This window comes from Gopherus flavomarginatus, chromosome 3 (genome assembly GCF_025201925.1).
Source record: "Gopherus flavomarginatus isolate rGopFla2 chromosome 3, rGopFla2.mat.asm, whole genome shotgun sequence".
In the NCBI taxonomy this organism is placed as follows: Eukaryota; Metazoa; Chordata; order Testudines; family Testudinidae; genus Gopherus; species Gopherus flavomarginatus.
The window spans coordinates 208,689,729-208,712,803 of record NC_066619.1 but is presented as its reverse complement, the minus strand read 5'-3'; the positions used below and the strand labels follow the sequence as shown (position 1 = coordinate 208,712,803).

Here is a 23,075-nt window from a genome sequence, read left to right as displayed (position 1 = left end):
CTAAGTATTTATTTTATATTGCTCCTCCTTTAGTATTTGTTTAATTATGGATTTGAAGAATTATATTGCTCAGTTGGATAAGATTTTTGTATGTGCAAGATTCATTCAGATTTAATTTATTAGAAAACCCTTGCTTTTGTGGATTTTGTATAGATATATATGACCAGACTTTGTACATCCTTTATATGAGTAAGAATTAAGATATCATTTTTATGCACAAATGAACAGTTTTGAAAGTTAGATGAAGGATGGATAAAATTGGTTTAGATTTGTAGACTTTGAGTCATTTGTTTTAAGGGGTAGAGGTAAGGTTGTTTTGTATGTGTATTGTAAATGTGCACATAGATGCTGATTCTATTAAAATATTAGTTCTATTCAGGACAATCCTATTTTTAGGATGGGTAGAGGGGATAGTCATTTGCATTTAGACATTAACACATTCTGTTGGATAGCAACTGAAGACCTCTTCATACTTACTATGAATACATGTGACTCCAAATTCATGTTCACGTGTAGTATTGGAAAAATTCCATACGAGGTTTTTGAGAACAGTTAAAAATAAGTTTTTAAATGAGATTACTTGATTTTCTGAAATGGTAATTTTAGATACCCTTTTAAAGTACAATTTAGCAAGGAATATTAGGATGTGCTTCTGTGTTTTATTGACTAGAGAAGGACTGCTGAGTTGAGACCAAAATTTTGTTATGCTTTAGCTTTTCTTTTCTGAAACTAGTAACTTTCCGTACTGAATGTGTCTGTTGATTTCGTGAAAGATGACCCAGTGAAGCTGATTGCTGCATAAAATATTGTGAAGCTGAAATGTTTGATCAGAATGCAAATATTCAAGGAGGGATACATAATTAATCAAAACCACTGACACACTTGATAGATCCTACAGCACTCCACAACATCAGTGGATAGCAAAAACTAACATTAATTAGATGTGTGGTATATCCAGCTTCTTTATGTGGCTTTTCATCTGTTTCAGGTAAAGTTTATCTGGAACCCCTTGACCGATAAGAGCACTTGCTTGTGCTGCAACAATTTTCTGGTTTGAGGATTATTGTACTCAGTCCCTAATAGCTAAGCTCCTTTTCAATGTCAGTATTTTCTTACATACATTTGTATGTGGCATCAAAAATATTTGTGGTGCTAAAAACAAACACAAAAATATTTGTGGTGCTTTCTGAAGAAGAGAGTGAGATAGATTTTTGAATATATTTTACACATCATATAAGCAGGAACAATGGCATGAGATACATTTGCATTTCATAGTTGATTGCAACCCCTGCCCACTCACTCCATCTGTAATGATGATATGTATACTAAAACATAAACACCCATACCCACCTCCCAAATCGTTACCTTGTGACATCTATATATTCTTCAAGAGTGCAAATAAAGATTTATAGTTTATTGCACTTAATCCCTAAGCCTCAAATTATCCCAAATTTTCTTTGAAACAGGAACAATATAAATAAAAATGAATGAGTCAGCTTTTTCTAAAACTACATTCATTGATGAAGTCAGGGATTCACTATAACTTCAGTTGGCACTGGCAGCATAAATGTTTGTCTGCTAAGGTCCTACTTTCACATATAGCTCCTGAAGGTGGAAGCTACATATTTGTATACATCCTATTTTGTCGATGTGAAATTTGGATGGGCAAGGGATGCCAGATTGGACCCTTGTTATAAATCCCAAATCTCTGCATCTTTCCTTTGCAATGATAACATTTAAAAATTCTCCTATTATTATTATTTCCCCATTATATCTCCGTAGGGTAAAAAATTAAACAAACTATTTCACATGAAGATTTATTATTAATGACTTGTATACATTGGCACAGAATGGGAGAAGTATACATTTGAAAATAATGTCCATTTAAGTTAGATAGGAAATAAGGATTTTTAAAGACACTTTAAATAGTCTAAAAACCTGGAATACAAGAGATGAAACCATCATTTGCTTCCAATTTAGTGCTTCTTAAAATTAACTTCAGAATACACTTTAATGCATAATTACATAGGAAACTAACACTAATTGCTTAATCCAAAACAGCATAAAAATTAAAAGCCTGCTCCTGTACCACTGAAAACAATGGGAGTTTTGCCAATAGCTTCAAAGAGCTCAATATTGAATCCTAAATGAGCGGGTGCTTACTGATGATATCATCGGTATCATTTTTCCTACTTTTCTCAGCATGTCTGCAGAGCCATAACAAACCAACAAGAGTGAAGGTTATTGTTGATGGGGACTTTTGGACACTAGAGCCAAAGCACAGATTTACATTTGCAATGAAAGTGTGTTTGTGCATGTATGTGCTTATATCACATACACAAATGTTATTTGCCTTTTATCACATATTGAAAACTTTCAATGGACAATCCAATGAATTTTCTTGGTATAATTTTACCGTTCACTTAAAAAATATATTTTCCTACAACTATTCTTGTATTTTATCTCTTTTCTCTTCAAAACAATGTTCTGATTTTTCACTTACTCATCAGCTTAGTTTGCTGGTCTAATGTTCCTTTTAGAAGAGTGGTCCTCAGACTGTGGGGTGTACCCACCGGAGTGTGTGTGTAAAGGAATGTTCAGTGCAGTGCACAGTGGGACTCAGCACTGTCCCATAAGGGACAGGGACACCCGGCCCCGTTTTGCCCCCAGCCCAGCTCTGGCCCCGCCCACAACTCTGGCTCCAGCCCTGCCTGATTCCATCTCCGCCCCCACTCTAGCTCTGCCTCTATCCCCAGCTCCTCCCCCATCCACAGTTCCGCCCCCAGTTCCGCCTTCAGCCCAAGCTCCTCTGCTAAACCAACTGTGCAGTAATGGGTGTGGGAGCAGGGCAGAGGGGGAGCATGGACACATTCATTATGGTAAGGGGGGGATGCAAGATAAAAAGTTTGGGCACCAATGTTTTAGAATTTCTGTCTTGTCTTTCTCTCTTATTTCTCCATATTCTCTCTTTTCCCTCACGCTGTCTCTTTCCTTGTGTCTTTCTCCCAAATTCTATAATTTTATTCAACCAGCTTCCCACCATAATCTTTCCTAGCCACCAAAATAGCACCCCTTCGTCCAGCATGTGGACAAATTCTTCTCAACCACAGGTTTCCTTCCATCCAGTTCCTCCACTCTTGCCATTTCCTCACCCTTCTGTTGAGGTCTCCTAGCCTTTCTTTTGAGTTCACCTTCTTTTTCTAAATTGTCAACATTCTCATTCTTACTAAGAAGGGGGAGCCACTAGCAATTGGGCCATTCAGACTTAAAAGATTTTTCTCTGCTTCCAATCACATTTCTCACCACTATCTTCTCTGCAGTATAGTAAATCTCCTTCTAGTGCTTCCTGTGGTAACAGGAAGTGCTTGAGTGAACCACTTTGTGAAGTGAGGTGGTCAGCAGTAGAATGGAAGCTGTTGTGGTCACTGATAATGTGTAGCACCAACCAGCTGCTCCAATACATAGGAATGGGGTAGTGATCAGGGTGTCGAAGAAGCTGTGGTCTCCCAGCAAGAGATGAAATGATGAACCTTCTTGTGCATCATATCAGGACTCAGGAATCATGCCTTCCTAATCTAGAGAAAACTGTAATCTAACGTCAGAAGAGGCAAAATTGACAGACAGATTTTATGAGGAATATCTACTAATCACCGGTGGTAGCTCGTTCATTGATGTATCTGGCATGTCCATCAGAAAACAATATTGAGTACTGAATGGTACTAAAGTGAACAATTCATGTGGAATCTTCTCCTCCCACCTCTTATTTAGAAATACCTAAGTAAGTATTTTCGATAGGAGACTAATTAAAATAATGATTTCTCAGTAATGAGAAGTTTCCAAACTGGTTCCATTTAAACTGCAGGAATAAAGTGGTGTGTTGGCTGACGTGCTAATATTTCAAAGCTCCATCCATTAAAAACAATTGAAAAGAAAAATTACTAGGAGATCTTTTTATCATTAACATTTCCTTCTCAATTTTTCTGTGATAGAATTCCTCAGACTTTAGGATATTTCATAATGTACTCCCCTTCCAACCACCAAACATGAGCATTTTCTATTTCAAATGTATGCTTTCTGCCCATCACTATTATTGCCCTCACTGATGTACCTTAGATTCATAATCTGTTCAATTACCTCACATTTTATTCTGATGTAATAGTTCAGTCTGTTATATATTTTTTCTTTTTCTCCCATGACGTGTGAATTTAGGTCACTGATAAATCCATACCTTTTCAAAGGCCAATGGTAGTAGTACAGATCTCAAATGTGGTTCTGATTTGATTCCCTCTACTTCATGGTAGAAAGTTTGCATGGCAAATCTGTAAATCAGATGAAATGTAGTGTAGTTCAAAACCTACAAAATACATTTGATAAAGGCATTAGATCAAAATGGACAAGATAAAAATCTCATTTTTGTAGCTCTTTACTAATGTATGCTCCTCTCAATTAATAAGGGAATTTGCAGATCTGATAAGAGCTTGAGAATAATTGAAAAGCTCTGCCACTATCTCCAAAATGATACTTCCTTTGCAGCTCTTCTAACAATCTAAACTAACAGTTAATATTGGATCAGCATGGTGCAGTGATCCAAATATTGCTTTTTATATATATATTGCATGGACCTTGCCCTCAGCTCAGCTGTGTTTTAGCACATTCAGGTGAGCAAGGACCTTGTATTCTGGCTTTGTTTATTTGTGTGATTATATTCAGAAGGCCTGATCCAGCACCCACTGAAGTCAGTGGGAATCTTTCCCCTGACTTCAAAGGGCACTAACCTTTAGCTTGGAAGATTAAGCAGAGACTGTCAAGTTACCCATTTTAACAAAAGCAGCTCTGGCAAAGCTGCAGAAGCACCTTGAACACAAACCCTCATAAATCCTTCTCAGAGAGGACTCCATTATCTTGTTAGTGAATTCTTTGGAAGAAGGCATTATTGTGATTTTAATTAATGATGCCTAGATAAGAATGATGAAGTCCTTTTGGATTAATAAAACTTTTGATTTTTGCCTGTTTAGATACCTGTTTTTTGGGGGATATTCCTTCTCTGTTTTAGAATTTCTGAATGCAGTGGGGCACAGACCTGCTTAGCAGTGTCTGAAGGGAATTGTTATTTATGGCTGGTTTTATCATTTTTAGTTTTCTTGTCTGTCTTTTTCTTCTTGCTTTCTTCCTCTTCAGGCTGAAAGTCAAAGAATATTAATCAATGTCTTCAGCACAATTGCAATACAGTCCATTAGGAATAATCTATTCTAGCCTTTTTCCTCTGACTTTTCTTGTTCAAAATCTGAATTGTCCCCACTCTGCAAAAGATGAGCTGTAAGTGGAAGAACAATCTCTCTCTTTCTTTATTTCTTCTTTGTCTATGGCCTTTCTTAAAATCTAAGGGACAGATTTTTCCACTCTAATTTGCATTTAATAGTACTCAGTAAGAAGTCCTATTAAAATCAACAGGATTACTTGAAGAGAAAGATATTACTCAGCTTGAATAAAAATGGCAAATTCCCTAAAGGAATTTAGGTTTTCAAGTTTGTTTTGTTATTTAATAGGAAGCTCATCTTCTGAATCTGATAAACTCTGTTTCTCTTCTGAGCTATATTTCCTTTTTAACTGAATGGGCTCTGGGAAAGATATTATTTGTCTTTTAATGTTAATAGGGACTAGATGAGAATCTTTCACTTCCTCTGTGGAATCAGTAAGGATAATTTTATTTTTGGATATTTCCCCTGTGTTTTTTGGAACTATATTTTTGAACCTTTACCATCAAAAGCTTACTAGACATAAAGAGTGAGCAACATATTGAGATATCTATTCCTCTCTCCTTAATTGTCAGACAAAAACTATGTAAAGATGGAATTATGGTTAAGAACACATATCAGTAAGATAAAATACATTACAACTGCAGTTATACCAAAACTAAACATGATTAAGCCAAGGCTTAATGTTAAACATAAAAGGAATCCAAACATGTTAAAGTATGGAAATGCACAGTTAAGGCCCCCAAATAGCCTAACTGCTCTGTAATGCCACCATGCAATGTCCTGTTAATTTGATTAACACATTTTATGGTCTCCAATAGCATGAAACTGAATTATAAAGACTCTTTTTGACATATTCTTCTCCTCATTCGGTCACTACAGGAGAGCGCTAAGGTTCTTTGGGTTATGAGAACTACAAGGTTGATATAGAACTTTAAATTGCTCCCATTGGCACTTTGCAATTGGCTAAGGGTCCCAGAATTTGCAGAGTAGCATTGCCTTTTATATACCACCTTTCTAAAACCAAAGGAGATTTCTCCCATCCTCTTCACATCCTGCAGCATCCTGGTGAAGTAATGGCTCCTGAATATCTCAGGTGGACTTGCCTTTCACACACCATCTTTCCAGGACCAGAGGACTCCTGTACCTTACATGTATACTGGTCCCCAGGAGATATGGAGACCAGAACCAATCTTCTTTGGTCCTAAGCAAAGAGTTTGTGAAAGGATTCTGGATTCGCAAAGAAGCCTTGCTTTTTCATGCACCATTTGCCGAGGACCAAAGGAGGTTTGGTCCTAGCCTCCATCTACCCTGCAGAGTCCTTGAGATTGTATTGCCTCAGATGTACAGAGCAGCCTTGTCATGCACCATCCTCCCAGTCCCAGATGAAATTGGTTCTAGTCTCCACACACCCCACAGTCCCTTGGACAGAGATGGATTAGGGATTTGTGGGGCCCTGGGCTTGAGAAAGTAGGGGGCCCCTTCCCACCTCTTCCACCTGCATTCCCCCTCATTGCACGTCCCCCCAGGGCTCCTGCTGGGAAGTGAGTTCCCCCGTTCCCCTGCAGGAGCACCAGGTGGGTGAGGCAGGGCAAACCTCCATGTCCTGACATTGCTCCCCAGCAGGAGTGCTAGGCAGGCAGTGGTAATGGGTCAAGAAGTTCCCCGGCAGGAGCGCCGGGCAAGCGGAGCAAATTGGAGCACCGGAGTGCCTTTTTCCAGGGGCCTCTGAATTGGCTGGGGCCCTGGGGAACAGGCCCCCTTGGCCCAGGGGCTAATCTGGCACTGGTCTTGGATCTGTAATGATCCACAGATGCCTGGCGTTTCCAACTTTCTTCCTCCTGCCTGATCAATCTGGCTGGGCCAATCCAGGGAACCAGAAGATCAGCATGGATCTTCAAATTGCCCTCTTTGGGACTTTGAAACTTTCAACTCCCAGTTGCCTGGGATCTTAACCAGCACAGAACCACTCAGGAGCTCTACCATCTGCTCAACTGAGAAAGCTAAAGACAGAGACACATTCTCCTGATTGACATAGGAGATGGAAGTGTTGAGAGACTCTGGGTTAGGCTAAAAGAGGTAAAAAACACGGGTGATTTCATGCTAGGAGTCTACTACAGGCCACCTAACTAGGTGGAAGAGGTGAATAAGGCTATTTTTAAACAACTAACAAAATCATCCAAAGCCCAAGATTTGGTGGTGATGGGGGAACTTCAACTATTCAGATATATGTTGGGAAAATAACACAGCGGGGCACAGACTATCCAATAAGTTCTTGGACTGCATTGCAGACAACTTTTTATTTCAGAAAGTTGAAAAAGCTACTGGGAGGGAAGCTGTTCTAGATTTGATTTTAACAAATAGGGAAGAACTCGTTGAGAATTTGAAAGTGCAAGGCAGCTTGGGTGAAAGTAATCTTGAAATCACGGAGTTTACAATTCTAAGGAAGGGTAGAAGGGAGTACAACAAAATAGAGACAATGTTATTTTGGTAAGCTCAGGGCTGGTCCACACTACGGGGGGGGAATCGATCTTAGATATGCAATTTCAGCTACGTGAATAACGTAGCTGAAGTCGAATATCTAAGATCGGATTACTCACCCGTCCACATCGCGTGGGATCGATGTTCGCGGCTCTCCCTGTCAATTCCGGAACTCCGTTGGAGTTGATGGAGTTCCGGAATCGATATAAGCGCGCTCGGGGATTGATATATCGCGTCTAGATCAGACGCGATATATCGATCCCCGAGCAATCGATTTTAACCCGCCGATACGGTGGGTAGTCTGGACGTAGCCTCAGAGAGCTGATAGGTAAGATCCCATGGAAATCAAGACTGAGGGGAAAAACAACTGAGGAGAGTTGGCAGTATTTCAAAGGGACGCTATTAATGGCCCAAAAGCAAGCTATTCCGCTGGGTAGGAAAGATAGAAAATGCGGCAAAAGACCAGCTTGGCTTAACCACAAGATCTTGCATATCTAAAAAATAAAAAGGAGTCATATAAAAAATGGAAACTAGGACAGATTACAAAGCATGAATATAAGCAAACAATACAGAAATGCAGGGGCAAGATTAGAAAGTCAAAGGCACAAAATGAGCTCAAACTAGCTACGGGAATAAAGGGAAACAAGAAGACTTTTTATCAATACATTAGAAGCAAGAGGAGGACCAAGGACAGGGTAGGCCCACTGCTCAGTGAGGAGGGAGAAACAGTAACAGGAAACTTGGAAATGGCAGAAATGCTCAATGACTTCTTTGTTTCGGTCTTCACTGAGAAGTCTGAAGGAATGTCTAACATAGTGAATTCTAATGGGAAGGGGTAGGTTTGGAAGATAAAATAGAAAGAAGAACAAGTTAAAAATCATTTAGAAAAGGTAGATGCCTGCAAGTCACCAGGGCCTGATGAAATGCATCTTAGAATACTCAAGGAGCTAATAGAGGAGGTATCTGAGCCTCTAGCTATTATCTTTGGAAAATCATGGGAGACTAGAGAGATTCCAGAAGACTGGAAAAGGGCAAATATAGTGCCCTTCTATAAAAAGGGAAATAAAAACAACCCAGGAAACTACAGACCAGTTAGTTTAACTTCTGTACTGGGGAAAATAATGGAACAAGTAATTAAGGAAATCATCTGCAAACATTTGGCAGGTGGTAAGGTGATAGGGAATAGCCAGCATGGATTTGTAAAAAGCAAATCATGTCAAACCAATCTGATAGCTTTCTTTGATAGGATAACGAGTCTTGTGGATAAGGGAGAAGCGGTGGATGTGGTATACCTAGACTTTAGTAAGGCATTTGATACTGTCTTGCATGATATTCTTATCAATAAACTAGGCAAATACAACTTAGACGGGGCTACTCTAAGGTGGGTGCATAACTGGCTGGATAACCATACTCAGAGGGTAGTTATTAATGGTTCCCAATTCTGCTGGAAAGGTGTAACAAGTGGGGTGCCGCAGGGGTCTGTTTTGGGACCGGCTCTGTTCAATATCTTCATCAACAACTTAGATATTGGCATAGAAAGTATGCTTATTAAGTTTGCAGATGATACCAAACTGGGAGGGATGGCAACTGCTTTGGAGGATAGGGTCATAATTCAAAATGATCTGGACAAATTGGAGAAATGGTCTGAGGTAAACAGGATGAAGTTTAATAAAGACAAATGCAAAGTGCTCCACTTAGGAAGGAACAATCAATTTCAAACATACAGAATGGAAAGAGACTGTCTAGAAAGGAGTACAGCAGAAAGGGATCAAGAGGTTATAGTGGACCATAAGCTAAATATGAGTCAATGGTCTGATGCTGTTGCAAAAAAAGCAAACATGATTCTGGGATGCATTAACAGGTGTGTTGTGAGCAAGACACAAGAAGTCATTCTTCTGCTCTACTCTGCACTGGTTAGTCCTCAACTGGAATATTGTGTCCAGTGCTGACAAGAAAGATGTGGAGAAATTGGAGAGGGTCCAGAGAAGAGCAACAAGAATGATTAAACGTCTAGAGAACATGACCTATGAAGGAAGGCTGAAAGAACTGGGTTTGTTTAGTTTGGAAAAGAGAAGACCGAGAGGGGACATGATAGCAGTTTTCAGGTATCTAAAAGGGTGTCATAAGGAGGAGGGAGAAAACTTGTTCATCTTAGCCTCTAAGGACAGAACAAGCAGCAATGGGCTTAAACTGCTGCAAGGGAGGTTTAGGTTGGACAATGGGAAAAAGTTCCTAACTGTCAGGGTGGTTAAACACTGGAATAAACTGCCCAGGGAGTTTGCGGAATCTCCATCTCTGGAGATATTTAAGAGTAGGTTAGATAAATGTCTATCAGAGATGGTCTAGAAAGTATTTGGTCCTGCCATGAGGGCAGGGGACTGGACTCGATGATCTCTCGAGGTCCCTTCCAGCCCTACAATCTATGAATCTATGAATCTGACAAATTAAAAGGTAGATGAATAACAAAGTCATTTTTTTAATCTAAGGATTTCTAAACCAACCCCAAGATCTTTGGGAATGGGAAAGTTGATTCATAAATTTTGAAGACATAGAGTTGGCAATACTGCATATAGTGCATTTTCTGTTCCATACATAAAACTAATATTAAAGTGAAGGCTGAACAATCAATTAATGAGAAGTCTGCAGGTTCAAATTTCAGTTTTAACTCTGAGCCTTGCTTTATATCATTTAAAAGTATTTGTCAAATTAGTACAATTAATACTTTAATGCAATCAGGACTGGTTACATACACTAACCTTGTACGGTAACACAGTATCACATACATTCTTTGTATTGCCAAATCTGCATAATTTTAAGGTTTGACACTCTGGTGTCATTTCCCATCTTTTTTCTCCCCAAAAGAGAAACCAGGATGTCTGGCAAGATTAGGAAACTCTGTTCCTTTCCCCGGAAGCTACTGGGCAACCCTCACTCCTCACCTTGGGACAACTGAGCATAGAATCCTTTATGAAATTATACCATTCATTTCCCTCTTCAAGATGGAATTTCTCTGGAATTGTTTCTCTGAATCTCTCCCACTTCATGCCTCTTCAAATCAGTGCATTAAGGTAATGGTCCTTTAGAGACTCAGAACTAACTTTTATTATTCTTCTATGACCTGGAAATCCCAGGGCTAGGTCCTGCGTAATACACAGAATGCCCTTTATCTCTCCTCCACTGCTTGCTCCGAGTGACTGGGCACTGCTGTGTCTCCGCCTAAGGGCGTATGCCTTCTTCCTCATCTTACAGTCAACCTGTTGGCACAGATTGAACAGTTGCCAGAAGCTGAATCCTGCTGTCAAGGTTGAACCTAGCAACTAGTTCCAGAGAGCTTCCATCTCTTACCTTCAGGGGGAGTGTGAAGGAGTCTTAACCCACAGAAGTCAGCTCTTTAGTCACTATTCTTATTTGAAGTCCATTGTGCGTGGAGAGAATATGTAGTATGAGAAAATTCACTGAGGTTTATAATTACTGATTCCAATAAGAATTTTCTTTTCAGCTCATGCTAACTTCTCTCTCACTGTTGGAAGCTCAATGGAACATCTCTGCACAGTGTCTCCTATGGCCTTGCACTTTATTAGTGTCCATTCCCTTCGCTCTCCCATGGTCTCCCTGTGATAGCTTTTAGGGAGTAGAACACAGCTCTTTAGTCTGAAAGGTGCCCTCATTTAATTTCTGTTTCAAAGAGGAAAGGGGGAATTTCCTTTAAGGTTGTTCACCATTCACACCCTGACCCCTATCCCCACCCCTGCCCCATCACTAGCTCCCACACATGTTCTTCATACATGGCATTTATCCATTATCAAGGACTTCTTTGGGTTCCTTATCTTTTCTCCTCATGCTGCCTGTTCCGTCTCTTCTTTATATATTTTTTTTATTTCTCTTTTCCCTCTGCTTGACTTTCCCTATGTGCATCTAGAATCATGAGAGTCTGCAACCAGCCACTTTGCTGTCATGCTACTGAACTGCTGAGTCCCTTCTGAAAGGCGGGCCAGGCTTCATCTTCTACTCCACATGCTGTGCTGATCTCAGTGCTGATTTCAGAGCACTGGGCTTTTGGGGTGACAGGATGACATCATAGTGAAGACTTCAGGTACTTTCTTTGCTGTATCATTCCTTTTTTCTCAGATTTAGGCAATATAGTAGAGTTCTCTGAGTCTCCCTTTCCTTCCTAGTTTGAGCAGGTAGTCCCTGTACTTGGAATAGGGATATCACTAGTACAGATGATATATTACCAGTAAAAAGGTTTTTAAACCCTAAAGTTTTAAACTGTATCCATTGTTCCATTTGCCAGGTAAATTGAGTTATTCCCATTCTGACATCAAAGGGATAATTCATGCTACTGGCTTTAGATGCTCTTGCTAATAGGCTGGGTCTATTTTTTCCTTTTATCAGTGTAAATCATAAGCAACTATAGATACACATATGGTTACACTAATAAAACATTGGTGTGATGGAAGAATTATACTCACAATTTTATATTTAAATCTAGCATTTTGTGCAAACTAGATTATTACAATGTCAGATTATAATATATCAATATATAAGAGCATTTTTGTTGTCTTTTTGGCTATTTTTTGACAGAAACAAGATTCCATCTCCCACAAAAGTGGATGAAATGAGCCATATGATTGCATAGCCAAAATACTTACAAAGGTCATAAGATACCTCATTAATAGATTATAAAGTCAGAAGGGACCATCGTGATCATCTAGTCTGACCTTTATAACCTCAAGCCATAGAAATTCCCTGAATTAATTCCTAACTATATTTTAGAAAAGCATCCAATTTCAATTTAAAAATTGCCAGTGATGGAGACTCTGTCAAACTCTTGGTAAATTCTTCTAATGGTTAATTACTCTGACTGTTAAAAATGTGTGTCTTATTTCCATTCTGAACTTATCTTGCTTCAACTTTCAGCCATTAGATCTTATTATACCCTTGTCAGCTAGTCCATTACCAAATTTTTATTCCCCATGTAGGTACTTATAGAAGATAAACAAATCACCATTTAGCCTTCTCTTTGTTAAACTGAATAGATAGAAATCCTTGAGTGTGTCATTACAGGGCATGTTTTCCAATCCTTTAATCATTCACATGGCTCCAATTTATCAACATCCTTCTTGAACTGTAGACACTAGAACTAATTTCACCTCTCAAGGCCAAATTATGAGAAGCTAATCCGTTTTTTCTTTTATATTAACAAGGAACTACAAAATAATAACCCCACCCTTCACTCCCACATACAAATCTGTGTGAGATATGGAAGATGTTTCATGTATTGTGTGCTGGGTAATGACATGAAAAGACTCCATGTTTCTAAAACTAAATTCGTTGTTTATTAAAGAAAACTCTTTACAGAGATGCTGCAAACTGCAGCTAGAATTCAAGCCATGTGCAAACAAACTGACTTTCTGGTGACTCTCCAAAGCGCTTCCCTCCTGTGGTCCGTGAAGATTGCTATAGGAGAAGTAAAGAATAAGAGTCAAACTCAGTAACTCAAACTTATGCTTCAGGGAATTTTGTTAATGTTAAAAACAAAGTGATCAATGCTCTGGGAATGTATGGCGTTCTCCCTGATAAATAAATAGCTCTCATATAGATCTGGTCAAAAAATTTCAATGGAACATTTTTGCCAAAAAATCAGTTTTGTCAAAATCAGAAATTTTTTTGGGGGGTGGGGAAGTCAGAGTTTCAATTCATTTTGTTTTTACTTTAGTAGTAAAATATTAAATGTAATAAAACATATATTGTATTTATTTTAATAGAAGAGTAAAAACAATGAATTGAAACAAAGTCAAAATGGCATGTTCTTACCATAGTAAAATAATAGATTCCAGAATTTTCCTTTTACAGGAAATTTAGAAATTTCAGCTTTTTGTTTTTATTTGAAATTAATTTTTTTAAAGTAAGAATTTCCTGCAGAACGAAAAATCCAGTTTCTCACCAGCTCTATTCTCTTAGAAAGATCTGCAGTACTGAATTCACCTTGTTGCTGCATAGGAGGCAAACCAAATTTGGCAGTTTTCCCTGGGAGATATGGGAATGGTCATTTTTGGTATTGTCCCTAGTCACCATGGATGTGGAAAACCCACTGCTAGAGATAAATATTGACAACTCCTTGTTCTATCCTTTTTCTTCACCTTTTCTCCCTCTTATATTACAGGGTTGTAAAGGGCAAGTTACTTTTCTTCTAGATGATCTTGCTGATGAGTCAAACACTGGCAGGTCCAACCCCATGGTACCTTAAATCAGAGCAGAAATCTGACCAGACCACAAACACAATGTCCAACTCTAAACTCCTTGTGGTGCAACCCAGCTACTCATAATAGGTAGTGAATGGAGGAGGAGTTGCCTAGATTTGAGTTGGCTGGCAGTCTAGGTACTTACTTAAGCCAAGAAACAGACAAAATGAGCAAGAATCAAAATGATGACCATATTGGTCAGACATCACCCAGCCTAAAAGAGTCTGTACCAGCAATTTGGAAACTTCAGCTGCTACAAAGAAAAAGAAAAAAAAAAAGCTAGGAAAAAACAGATTGGTCAGTGCCAAAACAAGAGTGCATATTGGAACATGGGATTTAAGAATACTATATGAGTGTGGCAAAGCCAGAATGTTAATTGATGAAACTCAAAACCAGAGCTACATCCTTTTCCAGAGACATTCTCAGTATTTGTGAAACACACTGGGCTGGCAGTGGTGAACTCTCCATAAAGTACTGCAAAATCATTTACTCTGGAAGGATTGTCAATGCCCAAAGAGAAGGATTTTCCTTCATACTATCAGAAAAAGCTTACACTGCTTTGGAAAGCTATAGGGGCATCTCATGGCCCTCTGACTCTAATGGAAGTCTGCTCACTCACACAGATGCAGAGGATAAACCAGTTTTACAAAGGATTTCAAAGAGAGATTTCCCTAACTCCATCTAGATATTTTTTTATTATAATGGGGGAATTTAATGCCATGATTGGGAGTGACAACAACTAGGAGAATAACATGGTAAAGAAAGGAATATGAGCAAGAAATAAGCAAGGCAATAAATTGATTTTTTTTGTGCTATTAAACAACTTGTTTCTAGCAAATACTGCAAACCAATAAAGAAAAATGGTACTAGAAAAATCATGATCAGCTTCATCTTACTAAGATAATTGCTGAAAAACAAGTGTCCTAAATTGTAGGATCTATAAAAACGAAAAAGCAGGTTCAGACTTTTGGGTAGTGATTGCCACAGTCAGGATCAGACTTAATACTCTAAAAAAAATTTTGGGGAAAAAAGACAAGAGCATCTTTGGTGTTGGATCCTGACAAATACAGGCACTATAGTGACCTTTCAGAACACCATCAGTGGCCCTTTACCCCTATTTTAGACCTAGTGGATGCAACACCAGAACAATTCTGGACAGAAGTGAAAGTCATCACTCATGCTCTGAGCAAAGAGGTTTTAGAAATGAGTTTGCATCCAAAAAGGAAAGACTGTGTGACACTAGAGATAGAAAACCTATCAAGAAGAAAAAAGAAACCATATCATGAACTTCTGAAAGCTGAAAGTTGCTCTGAGTGGAAAAACAAATACAGACTGCGTGACAAGGAATTTAAAAAGAGTGGTTAAAAAGGTTAAAAAATACTGGCTTCGGAGAGAAGGAAAAAAGCTTGAACAACACTGTCAAAAACATAATAAGAGAGGGCTTTTTCAGAAAGTCAGAGTACGATCAAATAAATTAACATCTGTGACAAGTCAGCTATGTGATGCTCAGAAGAACTAGATACTAGATAAAAATCAAAAGCTTAAAAGATGGAAAGAATTTTTGCATCAGTTATTGAACATGAATACTCAGGTTGACTCAGTTGTCCTTGAGGCTATCAACTGTAAAGGCAACAACAAGAAACACATATTGGAAGTAGAAATTGAAGCCTCAGTCAGGTCTCTGAAAAACAACATGACACCTGCTCCAGATAACATGTTGCCTGATGTGTTGGTCTTATTATTTAACCTCATTTGGATGAAGGATGAAGTCTCTGAACACTGACAATGCTCAGTGATATGGAGATGCATATTAAAAATTTTTCAGAGGAGCAGCTGCAGTAGCAATCTTATGTAACCAAAGCAAGAGAGCGTTCAAAATTAAAAAAATTAATGGAGGATGTGTTTTTTATATTTTACTAGCCATAATTGACTTCTGCAATAAAAGCTGAAATTTTCTAAAGTATATTGAGGAAACAGTAATGGGAAAAAAATCCTGCAATCTGGGAGCTGCATGTTGACAGATATTCTTCCTCTTACCTTCTGAATTATCTAAACCTCACTGAGCCAAATGGTTTCCAGTCTCTAGTGGGTTTTTTCTGTTCCTTTTTCAGCTGTACTCTTAGCTTCTATTGATCAATAGGAGCTTTTAGCTTTCATGCTTTTGAAGAGCTTGAAATACAGTAAATGCACAAACAACATGACTTTTTTTCCCTTTAAACCCACATTTATATAGTTGTACCTGCAGCTCACAGACTTATCTGCTTGGTAAAGCAGGTTGCACTGTTACACATAGACTTTTTATTGGCACGTAAGGAAATGATCAGTTTTGGGAAGACATACTGTTGTGTTTGTTCTGGTTATACAAAGTTTTGGGGAACAGAATCTATGAGCAGCAGGGCAGTTTGCTCTCTGCCTTATTAGAGTCAATACTTGAGGTAGAGGAACTCTCCGGAATCTGGGCACTGGTTTGGGGCATGGAAAGAGGAATTGCCTGCATGCTGTTTGAGTATCTCTATTTCAGGACTGTGTATACATAAAACAAGTTACATTTGGAATTTATCTGACTTCATGTAACTGATTTCTCTTCCATTGGGAAGATGGCCTGCAAGACCCCCAAATCTACTAATGATTAGCGGCAGGTGATGCTGGTGTCAGAACAGGGCATGATGTTAGAAGAGGGCACAATATAATCTTTCATGGATTTATTGTAATAATTCATTAGTGTGACTTCACAAAAGACCTCTATGGATCAATCCTTAAACACCCAGAACATTCTTAATGATAGCCAATGAAAAAGCCTTTCAGGTTTTTGTCTATTAAACATCCCATTATGTAGCAAATTTCCTGCTTGCTTATTCCTATGAAGTTGATAACAAAGTAATAGCTCTGAAAAAATAAAAATAACTACAGCATAAAAAAACAACTTTGACAAATATTGTGAGTCATACAGAATATTGGATAGACAATAATGTCAGTATTTGGTATGGAGAGAAATATTTTTATATGCTCTGGAAGGAAAATATCTGTCATCCAATGCTCCCTTCAAAGAAACCCTATGGCATAAATTCATATATTGTCCATGAATTAGCTGATTCTCTTAATTTGCCCTTAATAAATTGGGTCTGGCCAAAATTGAGGAGTCAGCCACCTACCATATGTGAAATAACCATCCTTGAGGGCATCACCAAGAGTATGAAATAGAAGATGGCCAATCTTCAGTGCTCAGGTGGTTCTAGAACACTCCAGAATGACATTTCATCACTTTCCTTGAGATGTGGTTGTCAATAACCTAGTCCCAGATTTGGACCTTAGCATCCAAAATATGGGGGTTAGCATGAAAACCTCCAAGCTTAGTTACCAGCTTGGACCTGGTACTGCTGCCACCACCCAAAAAATTAGAGTGTTTTGGGGCACTCTGGTCCCCCCAAAAACCTTCCCTGGGGACCCCAAGACCCAAATCCCTTGAGTCTCACAACAAAGGGAAATAAACCTTTTCCCTTCCCCCCTCCAGGTGTTCCTGGAGAGATACACAGAAGCAACCTCCGTGAATTTAAACAGAGGGATTCCACCCTCCCCGTTCCCAGCCTGGAGAACAGAATTACCGAGAGTCAATCTCTCTTCCCCCCTCACCCAGAGGGAATGCAAAGTCAGGCCAGCACATCCAACACACACAGGTTTCCCCCTGACTTCTTCCTCCCACCAATTCCCTGGTGAGTACAGACTCAATTTCCCTGGAGTTCCCCACTAAAGAAAAACTCCAACAGGTCTTAAAAAGAAAGCTTTATATAAAAAGAAAGAAAAATACATAAAAATGGTCTCTCTGTATTAAGGTGACAAATACAGGGTCTATTGCTTAAAAGAATATTGAATAAACAGCCTTATTTAAAAAGAATACAATTTAAAGCACTCCAGCAACTATAGACATGTAAATACAAAAGAAAAAAACCATATAACTCACTATCTGATCTCTTTGTACTTACAACTGGGAAACAGAAGATTAGAAAGCAGGAAATAGAAAAATCCTTCTCATAGCTGAGAGAGAGGCAGATCGAAGACAAAGAACTCAGACACAAACTTCCCTCCACCCAGAGTTGAAAAAAATCCTGTTTCCTGATTGGTCCTCTGGTCAGGTGCTTCAGGTTACTTTTTTTTCAGGTGAAAGAGACATTAACCCTTAGCTATCTGTTTATGACACGCCCCCCAAATTGCAGACAGTGGGGAAGCTCACTGGCAGCGATTTCCTTCTAGAACTTTAAAATAAACAGATTACTACAACACATGCACCTTTACATATACCACTAAGTATACAACTAACAGACTTCTACATTTTAAGAACACTTTTTAACTACTAGATTTTGGGAAACTCTCATGGGAGAGTGCATCAGCTACTTTGTTAGAAGCTCCTGAGATGTGCTGAATTTCAAAATCAAATATTGGAGAGCTAAACTCCAACGAAGAAGTTTTTTGTTGTTCCCCTTGGCAGTACGAAGCCACTTTAGTGCAGCATGGTCAGTTTGTATCTGGAACCGCCGTCCCCAAACATATGGGCGTAGCTTTTCCAGGGCATACACAATGGCGTAGCATTCCTTTTCACTGACTGACCAGTGACTTTCCCTCTCAGACAGTTTCTTGCTGAGAAACATGACAGGATGGAAGTTGTGATCTGTTGCTTCCTGCATGAGCACTGCTCCTATACCACGCTCAGATGCATCCGTGGCTACTAGGAATGGCCTGTCAAAATCCGGGGCCCTGAGTACAGGGTCAGACATGAGCGTCGCCTTAAGCTGGGTAAAGGCCTTTTGACACTCATCAGTCCACTTAACTGCATTTGGCTGGGTCTTTTTGGTCAGGTCGGTCAGTGGGGCAGCGATTTGGCTGTAGTGTGGTACAAATTGCCTGTAGTACCTGGCCAAGCCTAAGAAGGATTGGACCTGTTTCTTTGATCTTCGGACAGGCCACTTTTGGATAGCATACATCTTGGCCAGTAGAGGGTTTATAGTTTCTCGACCCACCTGGTGCCCCAGGTAAGTGACTCTGTTTTGGCCTATTTGACACTTTTTGGCCTTAACAGTTAGTCCAGCCTGCCTGATGCGCTCAAAGACCTTTTCCAGGTGAAGTAGGTGTTCGGGCCAGGAGTCTGAAAAAATGGCCACATCATCGAGGTAGGCAACTTCAAATTCTCCCATTCCAGCTAGTAAACCATCTACCAGCCTCTGGAAGGTGGCGGGTGCATTTCGAAGGCCGAAAGGAAGGACATTGAATTCATACACCCCCGCATGGGTGACGAATGCTGACCTTTCCTTGGCAGGTTAATCTAGTGGTACTTGCCAGTACCCCTTGGTTAAGTCTATTGTAGAGATGAATTGAGCACATCCCAACTTCTCTAATAGCTCATCGGTGCGTGGCATTGGATAGTTGTCTGGACGAGTTACCGCATTTAGCTTACGGTAGTGCACGCAAAAGCGTATTTCCCCATCTGGTTTGGGTACCAGAACCACTGGAGATGCCCATGCACTGGTAGATGAGCGGATTATACCCATCTGTAGCATGTTCTGGATTTCCCGTTCTATAGCAGCTTGGGCATGAGGAGACACCCGGTAGGGTGGGGTTCTGATTGGGTGAGCATTACCTGTGTCTATGGAGTGGTATGCCCATTCAGTCCGTCCTGGGGTGGCTGAGAACAATGGGGCGAAGCTAGTGCACAGCTCCTTGATTTGTCGCCACTGCAGACGTTCCAGGGTGGTTGAGAGGTTCACCTCTTCCACGCCACTGTCTTTTTTCCCTTAGTAGTAGACACCGTCAGGCCACTCAGCATCATCTCCCTGGACTGTAAACTGATAAACCTGTAAGTCTCTGGAACAGAAAGGCTTGAGAGAATTAACATGGTACACTCTAGGCTTTAGTGAGGAATTGGGAAATGCTATGAGGTAGTTCACAGTTCCCAGGCGCTCTTGGACCGTGAATGGCCCTTCCCATGATGCTTCCATCTTATGGGCCTGTTGCGCCTTCAAGACCATAGCCTGGTCTCCTACCTTGAAGGAACGTTCTCTGGTATGTTTGTCATACCAGGCCTTTTGCTCTTCCTGAGCATTCTTTAGGTTTTCTCTAGCAAGGGCTAAAGAGTGTCGGAGGGTGCTTTGTAGGTTGCTTACAAAGTCCAGAATGTTAGTTCTTGGAGAAGGCGTAAACCCCTCCCATTGCTGCTTCACCAACTGTAATGGCCCCTTAAGCTTGTGACCATACACAAGTTCAAACGGTGAAAACCCTAAACTGGGATGTGGTACAGCCCTGTAGGCAAACAGCAACTGCTGCAACACTAGGTCCCAATTATTGGAGTATTTGTTGACGAATTTATGTATCATGGCCCCCAAAGTTCCATTAAACCTTTCCACCAGGCCATTGGTTTGATGGTGGTATGGGGTGCCAACCAAGTGGTTCACCCCATGCGTTTCCCACAGTTTTTGCATGGTCCCTGCCAGGAAATTAGATCCTGAATCTGTAAGGATGTCGGAGGGCCAACCTACCCTGGCAAAGATGTCTGTTAGGGCCAGGCACACAGTGTTAGCCCTGGTGTTGCCTAGAGCTACTGCTTCCGGCCATCGGGTAGCAAAGTGCACTAAAGTCAGTACGTACTGCTTTCCTCTGGGTGTCTTTTTTGGGAAAGGACCCAGAATATCCACAGCTACTTGCTGAAATGGGACCTCAATTATGGGGAGTGGCTGGAGAGGGGCCTTGACCTGGTCTTGGGGTTTTCCCACACTTTGGCATACCTCACAAGACCGGACATACTTGGTAACGTCCTTGCCCATCCCCTCCCAGTGGAAGGCCTTCCCCAACCGGTCCTTGGTTGTGTTCACCCCAGCATGGCCACTGGGATGATCATGGGCTAAGCTTAAGAGCTTCCCCCGGTACTTAGTTGGAATCACCAACTGTTTTTGCGGCTGCCATTGTTCCCGGTGTCCACCAGAAAGAATGTCCTTGTATAAAAGTCCTTGGTCTATAACAAACCGGGATCGATTAGAAGAGCTGAGAGGTGGTGGGGTGCTCCGTGCCGCCGCCCAAGCTTTCTGAAGGCTGTCATCTGCTTCCTGCTCAGTCTGGAACTGTTCCCTTGAGGCTGGGGTTACCAGTTCTTCCTCAGACTGTGGACTTGGGCTTGGTCCCTCTGGAAGCGATGTAGGTGATGGGGTTGTTTCCGTTGCTGGTGAACCGCCCTCCGCTGGCGCACCTGAGGGTATTCCAGGCTTTGGCTGAGCCTTTTGGGTATGGCTGTTTGTTGCTTCTGCCAGTTCTGGCTTGCTGGCACGCTCTGGCGTTGAGTTTGAAGATGTGGTTGCACTTGCTGGTGCTAGTTGCTGTTCCAGTTCCGGGCCTGGGACTGGAGGTGCTGTGGCTGTTTCAGTGGTTGGCATGGAATCCAGGTCTATTACCTCTGTCTGGGTCTCTGGTAACACAGACGGGGCGTCTGTGGATGGCTCATGAACAGGAATGGGTCTGGAAGCTTGCCTGGTTTGGCTACATGTAACCATTTCCACTCGCTTGGCCCGCTTCACCTGGTTGGCCAAGTCTTACCCCAGTAGCATGGGGATAGGATAATTGTCATAGACTGCAAAAGTCCACCTTCCTGACCAGCCTTTGTACTGGACAGGCAGTTCAGCTGTAGGTAAGTCTACAGCTTGTGACATGAAGGGGTAAATTGTCACTTAGGCCTTTGGGTTTGATGAATTTGGGGTCTACGAAGTATTGGTGGATAGCTGACACTTGTGCCCCTGTGTCTGTCCATGCAGTAACCTTTTTTCCGCCCACTCTCAAATTTTCCCTCCACTCCCAGGGTATTTGAGAGGCATCCGGGCCTGGGGATCTTTTGGGTGATGGTGGTGTAATGAACTGCACTCGGATGGCGTTCTTTGGACAGTTGGCCTTGATATGTCCCAGTTCATTACACTTAAAGCATCTTCCATCTGATGGGTCACTGGGCCGAGGTGAGTTACTGGAGACTGGTGAGCTGGAAGAATACTGTGTCTGTGGCTTTACTTGGGTTGTAGGTGGGGTTTTTGGCTGCCCTCGGTTGTAGGGTTTATGGTCGGTGTGCCCCCTGGGGTATTCGTTCCCCTTGACAGTAGCTTTCTTGCTTTCTGCCACTTCCATCCATCTGGCTCCAATTTCCCCCGCCTCAGTGAGATTTTTGGGTTTTCCATCTTGTATGTACCGTGTTATGTCCTCAGGAACACCATCCAAGAACTGCTCCATTTGTATGAGGAGGTGCAGTTCTTCCAAGGTTTTAACATTGTGTCCTGATATCCAGGCCTCATAATTTTTCCCAACGTAGTAGGCGTGTTTGGGAAATGACACATCTGGTTTCCACTTTTGGGTTCTGAAACGCCGACGGGCATGATCCGGGGTGATCCCCATTCTGTATCTGGCCTTGGTTTGAAAAAGTTTATAGTCATTCATTTGCAGCTTAGGCATTTCAGCTGCCACCTCTGCTAAAGGTCCACTGAGCTGTGGCCTCAATTCTACCATGTACTGGTCTTCAGGGATGCGGTACCCAAGACAGGCTCTTTCAAAATTTTCCAAGAAGGCCTCGGTGTCATCACCTGCCTTGTAGGTGGGAAATTTCCTGTGCTGTGGAACAATCATTGGCGCAGGGTTGTTAGGGTTGGTTGTGTTTTGCTTAGCCTTTTCTAATTCCATGGCCTGTCGGTGGGCTTCCCTCTAGAGTTCCAGCTGTTTTTGGTGGTCTGCATCTTTGGCTGCTTGCTCTCTTTTGTAGGCTGCCTCTCTTTCTCTTTCTCTTTCTCTTTCTCTCAGCTCCATCTCTTGTAGTCTTTTTTCCAGTTCTCGCCTGTGTTCAGCTTCTTTGATTTGTTCTTCGGCCTTCATTTTTGTCTTGGTAGGCATGGTTCCTGTTTTCTTGTGTTGGGGTGCCCTCTGGTGTTTATCTTCTGAACTGCAGGCTCTGTTGCCTCCAGGGGTCTGCCTAGCAACAGTGCCTTTTTCCCTTTCTTCCTAGCTAATTTTTTCAATGTAAAGTAAACCAGAAAAACCACTTTATTTGCATGTATATAGTGCTGGTATTTGCCTCCTAATGGGA

At 41.0% G+C, this 23,075-nt stretch overlaps 1 long non-coding RNA gene across 1 annotated transcript in view; it reads left to right on the top strand.

Annotated features, from left to right (window-relative positions):
• The window catches only part of LOC127047875 (uncharacterized), a 44,491-nt gene extending 26,772 nt beyond the window's left edge, over positions 1 to 17,719 (top strand). The window contains exon 2 of the long non-coding RNA XR_007773503.1: positions 17,656 to 17,719. This is a non-coding gene — a long non-coding RNA (uncharacterized LOC127047875). The remainder of the gene's footprint in view (positions 1 to 17,655) is intronic.
• The last annotated feature ends 5,356 nt before the right edge of the window (positions 17,720 to 23,075 follow it).